At 37.0% G+C, this 16,486-nt stretch overlaps 1 long non-coding RNA gene across 1 annotated transcript; it reads left to right on the forward strand.

The window, feature by feature from the left end:
* The first annotated feature begins 1,129 nt into the window (after positions 1–1,129).
* Positions 1,130–10,773, forward strand: LOC120718981. Its single transcript, XR_005692604.1, has 3 exons — positions 1,130–1,355; positions 2,111–2,608; positions 5,298–10,773. It is a non-coding gene; the product is annotated as an uncharacterized LOC120718981 (long non-coding RNA).
* The last annotated feature ends 5,713 nt before the right edge of the window (positions 10,774–16,486 follow it).

Below are 16,486 nucleotides of genomic sequence, written 5' to 3' on the forward strand. Positions count from 1 at the left end.
TTGCAAACGAGCTTGTGCCACCAGTGAATACACAGGTTAGAATAGCACACTTTAACTGATGAATGTGAACATAAGTCCTGCAAAGTTAAACTGTTATTATAAAGATAAACCAGACATATGCTTTAAATACACAGAGGCGAAAGAAATGCTTCCTCACTGTGATTGGCTGCCTAGAAGACATGTAAGGACATTATTTCAAAAGAAATGTGGTTATTTCAATAGACCTTAAACCAACTTCTGGTTGGTTTGCTTCCAGAAAATGGCAATTATAACAATAACTGTTGCAATGTTAGAATAGAATAGCATTTTATTGTTATTATTCATGTACGACAAAATTGCAGGTGCTCTGCACCAACTGTGCATGGAATAGAAATCTAAATAGTAGGACGGCTGGAATAAATAACAGACAAGAGGAGTATATACAAAACAGGGAAAGGGCACATAATAGAAAGGCACACATTAGAGGACACAGTGCTTGTTATAGTCTTGCTGTTGAAATAAGACAAAGATGTTTGTTGCAAGTATGTAAACATTTAGTATTTTGTCTTTGTTGAAAGAAAAAACACAGATATGTTTAAAATGCCTTCAGCTTTAATTACATTAATATTTTAGCTGAGAGTACAGGTCTGTACCTACACATCCTATTTTAACACTTTCTACACCAGAGTATTGTTTTAAACTTTACAAGGGGCTCATGAATCAGTAATACTTCAAGATCTCCCAGAATGACATACAGTACATGTTCATTGTTGTGGCTCAGTAGTGAACTGGACATCTGTAAGAATTACTGGATACACGAGGTACAAAGTACGATTAATAGATTTGTCCAAAATCTGAACAAGTTGGAGTTCATTTATGGTAACTATGGAGATAATCCTGTATGATTTCCTCTCAAACTTTTCTTTATTCTACTTAAACTAGTTGTCAAATAAGGAAACATCCTAAATGTATGTCAAATAAATAAATATAATAATAACACATTGAAGAATAAATATTTATTGCCACCGAGCTGCTAGCCACCTAGAAAATGCTTTGGCAAACCTTGTTAAAAGTCATCTTTTAAACTGACAGGGCAACCAGAAGCCCCTTTTTACCACATCTAAAGTGTTACTAATGGTTGTGATATGATTCTCTGTATGCTCTATTTCAGCTCTGATACTTTTTCCACAAGTCCAGTGTTTTGTTTATGTATGTACCCGCTCACATTTGTGGCACAGTATGACGAGGTGTGAGAGCATTTTTCACTTGGTTCATCTGGCATTTCAAATTGCACACCGAGAAGAAAGCTTCCTCGGATTTCACTGACATATCCAAACAAAGGAACTTAAATGTGGCAAATGGATCGCACAGGATAAGTAAGTAAAGTCAGTTGCATTTTAAATATGAAAGATTTTTTTCATTACGTATTGTTAAATGACACACTGTTTGTTAATCAGATAGCTAAGCTTGTATCACTATACAATAATGAATCTTTTCTCTCATCTATAAGACAAAAATATATACTGATTACAGCAAATTAAAGTCTAATGCTCATATCTAGTCAGCAACAAGCTCACTGTAACTATGCTTTCAGCCTTTTATTTCCATCTATAATGCACACAGGTGCAGCTTAATTCGATTGGAAGATGTTGCTCTGGTTATACACAAATAATACACTTCCCTGTTACCAGCAAAGTCGTTGTCATGGAGATGATGAGGCTTATATAAGCTCAAATGTATTTTTGTTCAATACAAGTGTATTGTCTTTACTGTGCTCATTTCATTATGATTTGTTTATACCCACACATATAATGGCAAATTGATTCAACAGTCTCTGTCTTTTCCAGCCAGGCACAGCAATGCAAAGAGATACACTTAAAAATGAATGTTTTTTTCTCTTTTTTGTTGTTGTTGTTGTTTTTCTGGATGGCTAGTAAGGCGTAAGGGATCTGCTCGCAGTCAAAGCCATTTTATACCATCTGCAAAAGTTGATAACTGGCATTTTGTATTTTCCCTCAGTATCACTTTTATCTGCATCACTGTCACACTCAGAGCTACAGCTTTGATATTAAAATCACAGACGTCTGGTTTTGTGAAAAAACAATGAATGATTATAGTTCTTACCTTTCAGCCAACTATGCAACAGTGATGGAAAAAGATCTTCCAGTGGGAGGGGTGTCATTCACCTCACCTTTAACCTCGTGGCTGTGTATAGATCCAGCACCTACCAGCTTTCAGCAGAGGATTAAACAGCTAATGACAGAGAAGTGCTGTGATTGACAAGTTAAGGTTTCCTTCCTCGTCAGAAGGGCCTTTGTGTTTGTCTCTTGCCCATTTCTTCCCAGAACTCACATTTCACATTCCACCGTGACTTGAACAATTTCTAAATTTCTTCATTGTGAAATAGCTACAAGTGAATCTGAAGCTACTCTATTCACACCTTAAAAAAAGCCTTTACATTGAATAATGAATAAGTCTTATTTAAAGTTCTCACACTGCTGTTTGTCTGCTTTGAACCAGGTTTTCTCACATTGCATGTCCACTGTTCATCAGTGCAGCAAACATCTACAGTCTACTGCAGTCATCGTCTCAGATGAGGGAATTTTCAGCCCCAGTGAAACATGTGGGAGTACGTATTTACTGTATATTTATTTTAAGCCTTTGACTGTATTTGAATTGAAAGAAGGGCTGTTGGTGGTGGGTATCAACACTTGTAAAACTAAAACAACTTCAGACAAAGGATTTTGAATAACCCTGTTTAGATATGATTTTGTCTGGAGAGCCCCTAGTACATTCAAAGCTAGCACTCCTGCTTCACTGGCATACATGTAGCGCTGTACGGACATTCTAAACATTTTGACAGCTAAGAAAAAACACAATGCAGGATGTGAAGGCAGGTCAAAAAATGAAGTGATCCTCCTACTAATGTTCCTGTCATATGTTCTAAAATGTATGGCGTGTAAGTTAGCGTTACATCAATAGAAACTGACAGAGAATAATAGCATGAAGAGCAAAGCTGGAAGGACTTGTCTGTCTGTCTCTCTCAGTCATCTGGACCAACCTGTCCACAATCACAGCCTCTTAGAAGATTTGCTACTGGTTGGGGAATTTGTAGCCGAGCGATGCGTCAGGGGTTGTCATATAAAATGTAAGTGCTTTCCCCCTGAGTAATTTAATCACAGACTTTTATGGAGGCATCAGGCAGCACATTGAAAGACAGAGTGAAAGATCTGTAATTGGCATTCTTTCATTCAAAGTAATATATGGAATATGTGGTATAATTACAGCACCGGTAATGGTCTGAGGATGACTGAAATGCTAACGCGTAGCGATTGGTTTAATGTGTGTTCATCAGGGGGAATTTGCACCATATTGACTTGTGACTTTCCTTGGTGGTATTTCATTTGGACTAGTCAGACATTACGGTGTGGCTTTCCTAAACGCCCATCTACTCATCTCAGACTTTGGAACGGTGAAAAACTTTGGCTTCTTAATAAGTGAAACTTAGCAGAAATCTGAGTGAAAAATAATGTGAAAAAATGAGTAAGATGTGTGGGTGATGTCTGAGATTAACTCGACCATCAGCATAAAGCTCCTGAATAATCTGAAAACCCACTTATGCGACTGTGCTATTTGAATAGATACTTTCATTTCACCGTCTGCTTGACGCGAAATTTGATGACACCTTTTTTTGTGGCAAAGTTTACGGCCAATATTTAAATTTGAGCATTTAAATGAACAAAGTACAAGACAACTGATTAATAATGGCTAGTATATATTTTATTTATTTACTTATTGGTAGGGTAGTTTAGGCAAGCCTCATATTTCAAAATAAAATACATTTTATGTTTCTCTGATAGCTTACATTAGACTTACATTTACAAAGTTCTTCATATCTATACAAATATATATTTTTTGATATTTATCTTTTCCGTTTTCTTCTTTTTAAAACGTAAAGCATAAGATTAAGCGCTTACCTATTTTTTTCTTAGTTAATTACAATAAACAAAATGTTACAGAACTTTATGTGTGTGGGATTACCTTCACTACACCACAGTAATGCCTTGTTTATGATAAACTGTAGATGAAACACTAACACATTGTGGCGACACAAAAATAATTATTTACTGGAAACCAGGCGGTTCCTTGTTGGCTTGGGAGTTAACACACTGCATGGTACATGTTTACGGTACTTTGGGCCTTTCCATTCGCATCAGCCCTCTCATTTCTCTGTTTCTAAGCTAAACCAATCAGGTGGATCTGCTGCTCCACACAACCTCTGTACCGCACATGTGTGTGTTTGTGTGGGTGTGAGTGCGTGTGGCAATATAAAGCCAGTTAGTGGTGGTTTATAGATATAACGGTTTATAGGTTTATAGAACGTTTCCATAAAAATTTTTTTATTTGTGTCATGTAACATCATCTAAATGAGCTCCAGAACTGTCTTGCAAATATGCAAGTAAGAAGAATGCATTTTGCCTCATAATTAGCAGTGTAATGTAACCTGAGGATGGTGTCACCCAAACATTCAGAAACATTAGGTGCAGTCACACTTTCCATCATCTCATTTATCAAGAAACAATACTGAAATAAGATCCAGGTTGCAGGAGAGAAAACGTGAATGAGACATGAGGGGAGAAAGGCACAGAGAGAGTGTTGGAAACAGAAGAGGACAATGTTCCACAATCCTCAGATAAACTCAATGTGACAAGATGGTTACTTTCTCCCTCTGCTGTGACAGTTAATTTTGGACTAGGAAAAATGTCAAAAATGTTTAGCTGCGCTTGAGCGGAGTTAATTACAGAGCCCAAGGCAACTCAAACTAGGGCTGCTAATGGCCCTGACTTACAGATAAAGCTCCATTAAACGAGACTGTTTTTTTAGCCACTCATCTAATTTACTTAAAATCAAACATTTTGGCAGCAGCAATTAGATTGTCACTGTTTAGGTTCGAATTTTTAAGCTGCCATTAATCTGATTAATGCTTCATCTTGTTTGTAATCATTAAAAAAGACACACAAAAAACCCTTTATCCTCTGGAAGTAGAGCGTTGTGTACAATGTTATGTGACAGATGCATGAGAAACGAAACTACGTACGTGCAAAGATATATTCAATGCTAGTTTGACATTCATGCTCTAAACTGTCACCACTTGACATTTAGACCCTCTGACCACCTATTAAACAGTTGCTCTCGTGTTTCTGCCTTTCTCTCTATCTCTTTGTTTCTTTCCTTCCTTTGAGGTCAGCGAACCACAGTGTTAGTGTTTTCAAGCCGCTCTTACATATCTTTGTGGTTGCATCACTTCCTTCTCACAGGTCCCTTTCGGCACTGCTGCACTGACACGTGAAAGTCTATGAAACAGCAATCAAGACATCGGTAGCACAGAGGCCAGAGCCAAGTGAACCCAGTCCCAGAGATCGGGACCCAGAGATGGCCCGTGAAATGAGTTGGAGTTGGAAAACCACCGGAGGGATATGCCACGCTCTACTGCCAATTTCACTATCATAATCAGCCTCAGCTTATAGAGTGATATTATAAGCCTGGCTATTTTCGCTGACACTTTTGCTCTTTTTTCTTTTTTTGGCACAGATGATAAGGAAGATGATACGATTTATGCAGCGACTGAACTGTAGATTCTGCAATAAAGAAAAAATAAAGAATGAAGCTGTTGATTCGAACTCACAAATATCTGCTACGAGCTTGATGCCTGGGTAATGATTGATGGTGAAGAACTTCATTACATAAGCATATGTGTCTCAAGTAAAAGACTTGACAAAATAAGTTGTCATCAAACCATCAGCTGAGTCCTTCTAAAGTTCGAAAGGGCGCCCATTAACCAAGGCCAAATTGAATCCAGATGTTGTCAAGAAGGTTATCGCTCTAAAATAAATGTTGTCTCAGCATGTTGATATGCTTCTTATACTCCTATAAAATATAATTATGCAACCACAGCAAAGCCACTCAAGTTAATGAACCAACAGAAGTCTTGGTCTTCCTGTGGATCTTTTTAATAGATGTGGTTGCTTTGCTAAAACCTCTACGTTTTCTGTCTCACTGGCCATATGTCAAAAAGGGAATCGAAAGCTTCAAAGAAGGTGACAGGGTTTTAGATTTCTGCAACAGTCTCTTTTTTTAAGTGGGGCTTATTATAAACCAAATCTGCACTTAAATGAATAAATCATAGCAGGTAAAGTACAGCTTATGATTTCTCACTTTGTTTTTATTGCTGTAGGATGAACTGTAGGATGAACTGATTTCTCAGAATTACCCGAAGCCATGCGGCTGACATATCAGAAAAACCCAAAACATCATCATGCAGTCCCTTTTATCTCAGGATCTGATTTATGTACACCACTACAGTAGCTAGTCACATGACACGTGGACTAGTGGCCTGATTTTTTTTAGTATACCCAAAAAGGAAATGGTGAACTTACGGAAATAATGAGATTCTTGAATCCACATCAGAATAAAGCACCCATTAACCTAAGGAGACAAAGTAAGTAGTAACTAATTAGATTTTGGTTGGTGCTAATTGCGTCTTATATTGGGCAGAAGGAGATTTATGGACATTAAGGAGGTCAACCTGATGAGTTTTGTTCTGATTTAACAGCGACTCATTATTAACTTGTTCCCAAGTTATTTATCATGATTTATTATTTACTAGATATCTTTCTCCAACATTTGGTTTGTTAATTCTTTAATTCCTGAGGATTTTGCTTACTTTGTATGAATACTTTGTCTTTGTTCTAGATGCAAAAAGCAAATAGGCATACGCCATCGACAACTTTGATTTCATTGAACTGACCTTTCAAAATGTAGGTCACTATGTTTATACCCTGTTCAGAGACCACTATAAGCAATTCTGTGATGGTGTTATTTTTGTGACTGTTATTGAGTTTCTTTATATGTATTTAATTTTCATATGCAACATGTTTCAATACACATCTGGATGTATTTACATGAATGCGTACCTGTTTGTAGAATGTTTATTTTTATCAGTTGTACTTTTAATTGTATGCTTTGTTTATGGGAAAGTTTTGCTGTTTAAAGAAATTTCAGATTTTAGATAATATACTGCACCCTTTCTTCCCTCTTTATTAACCAATTTGGTACCATTGGAGGTACTGTGAAGAACCAGTTATATATTTATATACTGGACTCTTTGCAACCTAAGTACCAACCCCATGATTCTTTAGCCTGTAGCATCTTTAGCTATGATAACTTTAAGTAATAATTTTTTGTATGACTTTACCTGTCCCATTTCTTTGTGGAAGATTTTAGTCCATTCTGCTACACAGCGTTACTTTGGTTCATTGAATTTTGCAATCATTCATTTATACAGAGCTTTTTAAAGGTCCCCCCACAGCATTTCAGTTTGGTTAGGGTCTGAGCTTTGTTTCATTGCAACACCTTGATACTTTTTTATTCTGTTGTAGATCTGGTTGTTGTTGCACAAAACAATTTCAGCTAAACTTTAGCCGTCGGACAGATGGCCTGACATCTGACTATAGAATACTTTGGTATACAGAGAAGTTTATGGTCAACTCACTGCAATGTGGCTGCAAAATGAACCACAATCAACACCAATCCACCTCTGTGTTGCTGTGAGGTGTTTTTTTTTATCTGATATGCTGGATTTGTTTTTTATCAAACGGGGCACTGTGAATTACCTCCAAACATCTCAGCTGTGGTCTCTTCTGTCTAAAGGACATTGTTCCAGATGTGTTGTAGTTTGTTCAGATTTAGCATTGCAGACCGCAATGCTGCCATGTTTATTTTTAAGCAAAGAGGTTTTCTCCTGGCAATCCTTAAAAACAATCCATACCCATTTAGTCTTTTTTTCTAACTTCCTAACTTTGACCTTTAACATGCTAACTGAGGCCTGTGGAGTCTGAGATGTAGGCCTTGGATGTTTTGCAATTTCTTTGAGCATTGCATGGCCTGAACTTAGGGTGCATTTGATAGGATGTTCACTCCCAGGAAGACTGTGCTAATACACTCCTGAATACTCCTGACCAACAAAGTGCCAAAACATTTGCTTTTATAGAGGCGCTCACACTATACTGATGATCATTTAATCCTGTGTTTTCAATTAGCAGCATCTGGCTGCTACTTACTCTTTTAATTCCTGTGGAAGCAGTAAGTGTGTACTTAGTTTTTTTACAAGAATTGCATAGAACCCTGTGAAAACTTTATTTTTCACATCACTAAAATTCTCCCAGACACTTTTTTGAAGTGTTTTTTTTTTTCTAAAGCTTCACTGTGAAGAACCACTTTCAGTTCCAGTTTGCACATTTGTTATGTATACAAAATGTCAGTCAGTTTGGCAGTGGTACTAGGTTCCAGATTTGAGTTTGGAGTTTTGGTGTTAGGTTGACACATTTGGAAGTTGTTTCTTTAGTAGCATTATTCCAAAATTTCTCTCACTATGACAGTATCTGCTGCACCACAGATCTTTTTTTCCCCCAACTTCAGTCAAGTGCACTTCATTTATAAAAACTTTTAGGCTTTTAGAAAGATGAAAACATCCCATAACATTTTACTGCAAATAATATTGTCACAGTACTTTATAATAAAAGTAAATCTCTAAAATCTTCTAAAGGTTAGTCAGTTCTGAAATTCCTAACACAGAAAAGGGTTTTAAGTGAACAGCATTATGCATTTAGAAAGAATATCTACGCTAGATCACCACTTGTCTGTTATATTGAATACTACAGTAGGAGACCTTTGAAAAATCTGCATATACATAAATAAGCTGTGTTCTTTAATGCGTCTCTGTGTTAAGAATGTCCTTTCGTAATATAAATCTTCAACATATTGCATAGATCTCTCAGCCACAGCCAGTGGTCTTCATTCACTTTCAAACACATCTGCCTTTGGTATGAATATGGCTGTCAGTCCCATGAAGACCATCACAATAGAACACACTCATTATTGTTGTATTGCATTGTGCTTCAGCATCAAGCGAATACCACCCTTGACTAATTTTCTGTTTGTATCAAGAAACAAAAGCTCTTCGAATCTCCCCATGGGCTCTGGAGTGGCTTTACTGCACATCAAACTATGCTAATTACCTTTTGCATGATTAATTGGACCAATTAGAATTAGTAGAGGAAGAAGATGATTCTTGGCAAGGTGCGAAACATTAATTAGTCATAAAAAACGTTTATTAGTGTTCAAATTTAATCTAGCAGAACACAATGGGATTAGGAGAAAAAGACAGTTAATAAGTAGCGTGTTCAATCACTCTTAGCTGCAGATGAAATAATGAATGTCACTGCTTACGCTGCGCTCGCTCAAACACGCACACACAGACAACCTCCGTCTCTTACCAAAGCTATTGTACTGTTGGAAAACACCCATCTTCATCCGTCATACAAAGTGGCAGTTGTAACACAAACATTCCCACTCTGATTGATGAGTCAAGACCATACAAGCGACTTATACACAGTAATCCTGTATAAGATTTATGGCCAGAAGATGATGCATTAGAAAAAGAAAAGAAAAAAGAAAAGAAATTTGCAATAAAAGAATCAACAACAGTACCGACAGTTGCAGCACCAGCAACTAATGGCGATTTAGCTGTGGCAGCATTTATAATGGTATATGGCATATGTAATAACAGCATTGCGTGACAGTACTTCACATGCTATGTAAACCATGGGAAATGACAGCTGCAGGGCAGTTGTTTATGCTGATGAGAAAACAAGCAGGTACGTTATGGGCAGTGAGGAGCGTGTGGGTGTTTCCTCACATTTTGCACACTGATGCAATAAAATAACACAGAGTGGCTTCACATCGAGCAACACCTTGGCCTGTAAAAAAATCTGCAGGCACGCATGTATAAATAGTTGTTCAGGGCTGATCACAGCACCATATCACTCTGTTGCAGATCAAGGTTTGCGAATATATTTTCGACGTAGCTCAAAAAATGCTTTTTAATCTTGTGTATGTTTTTCTTTCTAACACCCCCCCCAAATTCTTTCTATCTCTCTGATTTAAGAGTTACAAGCTTGTTGCTTTGTTCCAGGGGAAACACCCCAATAAGCAAGCCCAATGAAAAGCTGAGAGTTAGAGGCGAATTGTGAAACTTAGAAAAATCACACTTCAGTAAACACGGTATAACAGTTTCAGTGTTGTGGATGTTTGGTGGCTTAAACCCAAATATATCAACAGGTTTTTTTTTTGCCACTTTTCTACTATATGGCAGAGGAAATATTTTCCCACACTGACAGGTTTTGATGATATTTGGCTTGCAGATTTACAGTATGTAACGGAAAACCTGTGTGTGCAATGCTATATGTTTAAACATATTGCATCTGCAAAGGTTTTGCAATTTACAGTAAATCTATACCTTGAAGCTTCCCTTCCACAAGAGCGCAGAAAGAACTGACATCTCCTAATTTTGAGTGTGAAGCAATTTGTCCCATCAAGCTCATTCAAAGATGAAGTTAATAATGCTGTTTAAAGTTCACTCAGATTTTCAGATAAAGTGAAAAACACAATTATTAGCATATCAGCACAGTTTCAGAGTAAGAGGGTGAGCATTCTTCAGACATCATGAAGCTGTCATGAAGGTGGCTTTCTGTTCATATTTTATTACGTTATACTGTACTTTTTATATCAGTACACATCCAGGCATTAATTACTATTCAAGGCAAAGATTGTTGTGTGTTTTAATATGCATCTGTTCGTTTTTACTGATGCTTAACATAATGAAGTCAATATTCTGTTCAATCATCATTAGCGAGGGAGCGGCCTTATGTGTTTCTGTTATTTATTTCCGTTGTAGTACTGTGTGAGGTTGTTGCAGCTAATGCAAGGTGGAGCCCATCCCAGCTGACTGTGGCAGGGGAACACCCTGAACAGGTCAACTATCTGTCATTTGGTCTTGCCTTTCTTCAGTTAATGTTATAGAAGCATGAAATATTTTTAGTGCACGTACAGTTTATTCTCTGAATGGAAAAATCATATAGTACTCCTTACATTCCTGACTCATTTCTGCAAATTTATGGGGGTTTTTTTTCTAAATCACTGCGTAAAAAAAATAAACACTGGCATATGTGGACAACTATCTAATTGGGAGCCTTCAGCAAATTTTATCTAGATGATCAAATCATATTCAAACCAAGTATTGATTGTACAGAAATCTGATTTTCAATCTCCTCCTTTCTCTGTATTTTATGACTTATATGAAAGTCTTTTGAGCACAAGTGATGTAGAAGAGCAATAATGTCCAGCACTAATTTAATACCTTATTACCATAAGCCTGGTGCAATGCATGCATAATAAATTGTTGTATCTTTTACGCAGCTCAGGCATATGGTTGGGAGACCGGATTCTCTTCAAACTGCACCAAATTTGCATGATAGGATGTGAGAGTTGGATGGATTTGGGGATTATATGAAACACAGCTTCCATTTCCAGTTCATTGTACTAAGGAGAGGTATCACATTTACACAGATGGCAAAGAATTCAGAAATGCACAGCTTCTGTGAACCACAAAGTGTGCACTTCAAACTTCAAACGCAGAATCTATGGATTTTTTTTTTTTTGGAACAGGAATATGTTCTCTATCATTTGTATTTTTTTAATGGGCTGCAACTTTATGAAGCTCAATTTATCTGATCAGTATTGTCAGCAGTCGTGACCAGAGATCACATTATATTGGAGGTTCTAGAGACCATTCTAGGACAATTACAATGTTCATTATGATCAGGCCTTTCTAGGGGTTTGTCCAGACATAAAATTAAAACTAACTGGCAATACACTGACAGTTCTCATTCATATACTTGCACTACTGGCTAAGAAGAGACATCTTAGTTAAAAAAACAAACACAAAAATGTGTTGTTACTTTATGGCCAACATCTTAAGAAGGAACGCTTTTCATTGTGGTCTGCACATGTCAATTGCCAGCAAGCAGGAGAAGAAAAAACAAAACACAATAAGTTCACACACACTTCACAAAGATTTTATCGCTGAACTTAAAGAGCGTGATCTTTACTGTGCCCCAGATTTTAATTTCAAGTAAAAAAGACTCCCACAAATATGAAAGGCAACCACTCTCCCTCCTGCTGTCTTTCTGAATCTGGTTGTTCCTGACGCCCGATTTACGCTTCGACCACAAATACCAGTGGCCAGGTAATGCTGATTTGTAGTGACGTCAGGAACAGGGGAATAGCCGTGTTAATCAGCAGTCTTTTTTCCCGTGACACTAACTTGTCTCATTTTGCTCTAAAGGTCAGGCACACAGTAGTGGAACTAGCTGTGGTTCAATTTGGTATTTTGTTTTCCGCCAGTATTGTAATGCTTTTTTTCTCATGTCCGCTGGGCTGGAAATGGAGTGTCAGAGAAGATTGGGTTTTAATGTAACTATAGCGACTTAACTTAAGCTCATATAGCTCTAGATATAATTTGAAAATATTATTAGCAATCCAATAATTCCTGTCTTCCTTCTTCTTTGTTTCTAGAACAGAGGAGTTATTGCAGCCCACAGACAATGTCACATTAATTGGCGCTTTAATAAAGGTCAGCCCAGTATAATACAAAAATGTAATGATAGTTTGAATCCAAAGTTCATTTCACATTTTGGACTGTTAGCCATAAAATGTTATTTTACAGAGCAGAGTCAATGCAACAAAAATAATACCATCACTTTAAAACATCTCTTTTAAATCTTTATTTGAATTATTTGACTCAGTTCAAGCGCACATTTTATTCCATGTCCTGCACCTGAGTTTAGTCTTCAGATTTGGTAAAGTGCTGTCTTGTGATCTGGGATGATGTACTGCTAATAAATTTGGCAAACGGATCAAAAATCCCAACAAAGACAAGATAAAGTTCAGAAATATATATACAGAACCGGAGCAACCGGTCATGCTTGTTAAACAGAGGTTCTTAGTTAATGACATTAGTAAATTTGAATTATTCAAAGTGTTCACTTCAGTTTCCATACTGCTGTTTCATTTCAGTTCCCTTCTGCTTGCCACGTGCAACCGGGCAGTACACATCTCTCTTAAATTTACTGTCACTACTGCCCACACACATCTACCAAAATCACAGAATTCCAAATTTTGCATAAGCTTTGTACAAAAAATGGTGTAGAACCCCTGAAAAGTAAAGGACTGTGGCTGTTTTTAAATCACATCAAGCAAATCTGAATATTAAAACCACATTTCTATATTCAAGGGCTGATTTTCTCTTCCTTTCTTTTACCACGGAGACTGAACATGCAAGTATTGTGTGCACCAGCTGAGAGTGCCTCTTTCTCTATCTGTGTCACTTTGTTTCATGTTTTATAATTATATACTGCAAGGTCAATCTAAAGCACAAAGCTCTCTAAAATTAGCTTGTTTGTGAGTCATCTTTGAAACCATCCCATAAAGGTTGCATGATTCTCAAAGGATGTAGCTGCAATCAAGGCCTGTTGGCTATGGTGGAGGACTTAAACCACAGAGACCCAAGTGCTGTCTTGTTCTTTCACATGCTTTCAGTCAAACCTCACCAGGTTGTATTTTCAATGAAATGGTGATTTGTAATGAAGGTTTGTTAGTCAGAGACCTAATATAACCATCATCCTTTGGTACTTTTTTATGTCTACTAAATCATACATAAACACAAATAAATATCCCTTTTAACATGGCATCCCTCTTTGCATGGCATTATTATTGTATCACACGGCTGGTGGTCTTGACTAAAATATCTTCACAACTATTCAGTGGTTTGCTTTGACATTTATACGCACGCTTGGTCTGGCAGGCGATGACTTTTAATGCCTTTTGCTCTGACTTTTCGTCTTATGCCACAATGACATTTGTGGTTTTGAGTGTCATTACAGAGTAACAAGACCGTTGGACTGATTACCATGAAATTTCATGTGTATCCCTTAAAGTCAAATTGCAATCAAAATATGATGATTCTTTAATTATTAACATTTGGCAATTATTGCAGCAAAAATGTAAATTCTCCATTGTTTTGGTTAAAAGACATGCAATACGTTACTAGCATAACTGGGCTGTGTTTCTGTACTAACATGGCTGACTACCACCCAAGCATGCTAGCAATGCACATTGCACTGCACTTCTTAGCATTTAGCATGGAGTACTACACACTAACCACCATTGGTCTATATTTTTCTGATTTTTATGGTTGCTTATTTCTTTTGCCCATATGTAGCTTACAGAAACATTACTAAGTTCAGCAAAGTGTAACCACTATTGTGATATGATTCATATTTAAATCTGGTAAGCAATCTTGCTGGATTTGTATGGTGTTATCAAAATGGTTTCAAAATGACTCATAAAAGTCTCACCTGTTTCTTTTTCCATCAACATTACAGTTGTGTGTAACGTCTACAGACTCATCACAAAGGTCTCTTTTTAAATTTTGCTATCAGAATGTTTTACATTAACACAGTGACCAATAACACAGCATAATTCAATATGGGTAAAAATGTATGTATTATGTTTTGCTTTTGATTTGTGTATTTCTGCTTTGCTTTGTTTGTATTGTAATCATGGACTGCGGCTTTCATTACTGGCCCATATCTACTTTCTCAACACTGACAAATCTCCTTTTGACAGAAAATACTGGAAACAAAAGAAAGAATGTCAACACTTTTCTAGCAACTTACGATGATACAGTATCAGACATGTATTTTCACGATACAAACACAAGCAACCTTGTTAATATGAATAAGGCTCTGTTTGTGCAGCTTTAATCTTTGGTGCAAAACCGTGCTATTACTTTGCTTGCTTGTTTGTTTTTCATAATGTAGCACATGTCTCTTCAGATATTTTACAGTATTTACTCTCAATTGCTGCAGTTTTATCTGTGCACCTTGCCTTTGATTTTGCTAAAAATGAACACCCTGACTGCATAAATGTAGTCGCTATGTATTATTCATTTCTGCCTCTTCCATTTGAACTTACAGTTGGCCAGAGTTGTAAGCTATACGCTGGATGAGAACATGCTGCACTCATGCTGTTACTGCATGCTTTATGTTTTCATTTCCATGCTGTTTGCGCTTTATGTTTTGTAGGCTTTATTTGACTTTGAAGCAAACAATTAAAACTTCACAACACAGATTAATTGGATTCCTTTGTATTAAAAAGAGCGAGCCGTAACATATACTAAACATAAAAAAGGATTAAAAAGGATCATTCTACTAAAAAGAGGCCACATCAGGTTACTCAAAAGCCCTACAGTACATGGCATGCATCTTCCCTGCTGCAGCTTGATTGGTAGGTATTCACTTGCCCTCATATATTTACAAAGTAACATTGTGAAATGCAGCTCAGTGGCCTCCAAGCCTGTCATGGAGGAAGTCATTTTTCTGCGGCACCATTGCCTTCAGATGTGGTCAAACTGCATGGTCTCCTGATGCAAAAAAAAGAACAGACATTTTCAGAAAATGAAGTGTTTTGAGAGAAATGAGTGAGGGAGGGAGAGTCCCTTAATGGAGACAAGTAATGTAAACTCACAGAGAGAAAGCAGAGTGGGAGACAAGAACCAGTTTCACAAAGTTTGAAGTTTCCATCAGGAGGGACCACCAAATGCAGACTTGACAGACGATCAGTCAAAGAGCTTGTACATTTACAGCGCATGACAGTATGCAAAGGCTTTTTTTTTACTCACTCTATCACTCATATACCCGATATGTCTTCATTTGTTTTAACAGCAAGCTTCATGAACAATCTGATCGAGAGAATGCCAGGTATTTTTAAGTCCTAAAGAGCAGCCTCTTAACTAATAATGAGAGTGAGAAATGCAGTGCATTTAAGTGAAAACCTCAATTAATTATGTATGATTAGAAGACTCTTAAAAGCTTTGGGCAGAGAAAAGAAAGAAAGTACATAAACAGAACACGAAGTCCAGAATGGCTGGATGGATACCAGATGTGAAATTGTAAATGAACCTTAAGTATACAGGTGACTGCAGAATGATGAGAGATATTGCTTCTGCGTGGCTGGACACTGAACTGTGCACAGGTTATGCTACCTCAGTACCAAGGTAGTAAGGACACAAAAACTGGATTGCAATTTTTGAGTCAGTGTTTGTGTTTTATATTTCGAGTTTACTATACAAGTTGTTTTTCCCTAAAATCAATATTTTATTTGAGCATTTCAAATTAATTACTTTGTGCATTTTTGTGACAATTCTGAAATGATCCTTGTTCTGATAACGCAACTACATGTAAGACATGACATTATACATATTCTCCTGTTGATATCTATTAAAAGTGCATCAGTGTAACTGCACTGTTTTATGCTGTCTTGGAGGCTACATGCATGTCTAATCAGCGAATGACTCACGGAGACGAGGTCATTTGGAAATATCATTTCATCTGAAAATACATTCAGACATGTAGGTCATACTATACACTCCAGATAACTTCTGCAAGCCTGTCTTGCTCCTCTTTCCTTCCTCTTAGTCTCTTTTTCATTTCCCCCTCTATTTCTCCCTGTCAGCAGCATCATGCATGTTTTCACCTCTAAAGTGATT

This window comes from Simochromis diagramma, unplaced genomic scaffold (genome assembly GCF_900408965.1).
Source record: "Simochromis diagramma unplaced genomic scaffold, fSimDia1.1 OVJJ01000320.1, whole genome shotgun sequence".
NCBI lineage: Eukaryota > Metazoa > Chordata > Actinopteri > Cichliformes > Cichlidae > Simochromis > Simochromis diagramma.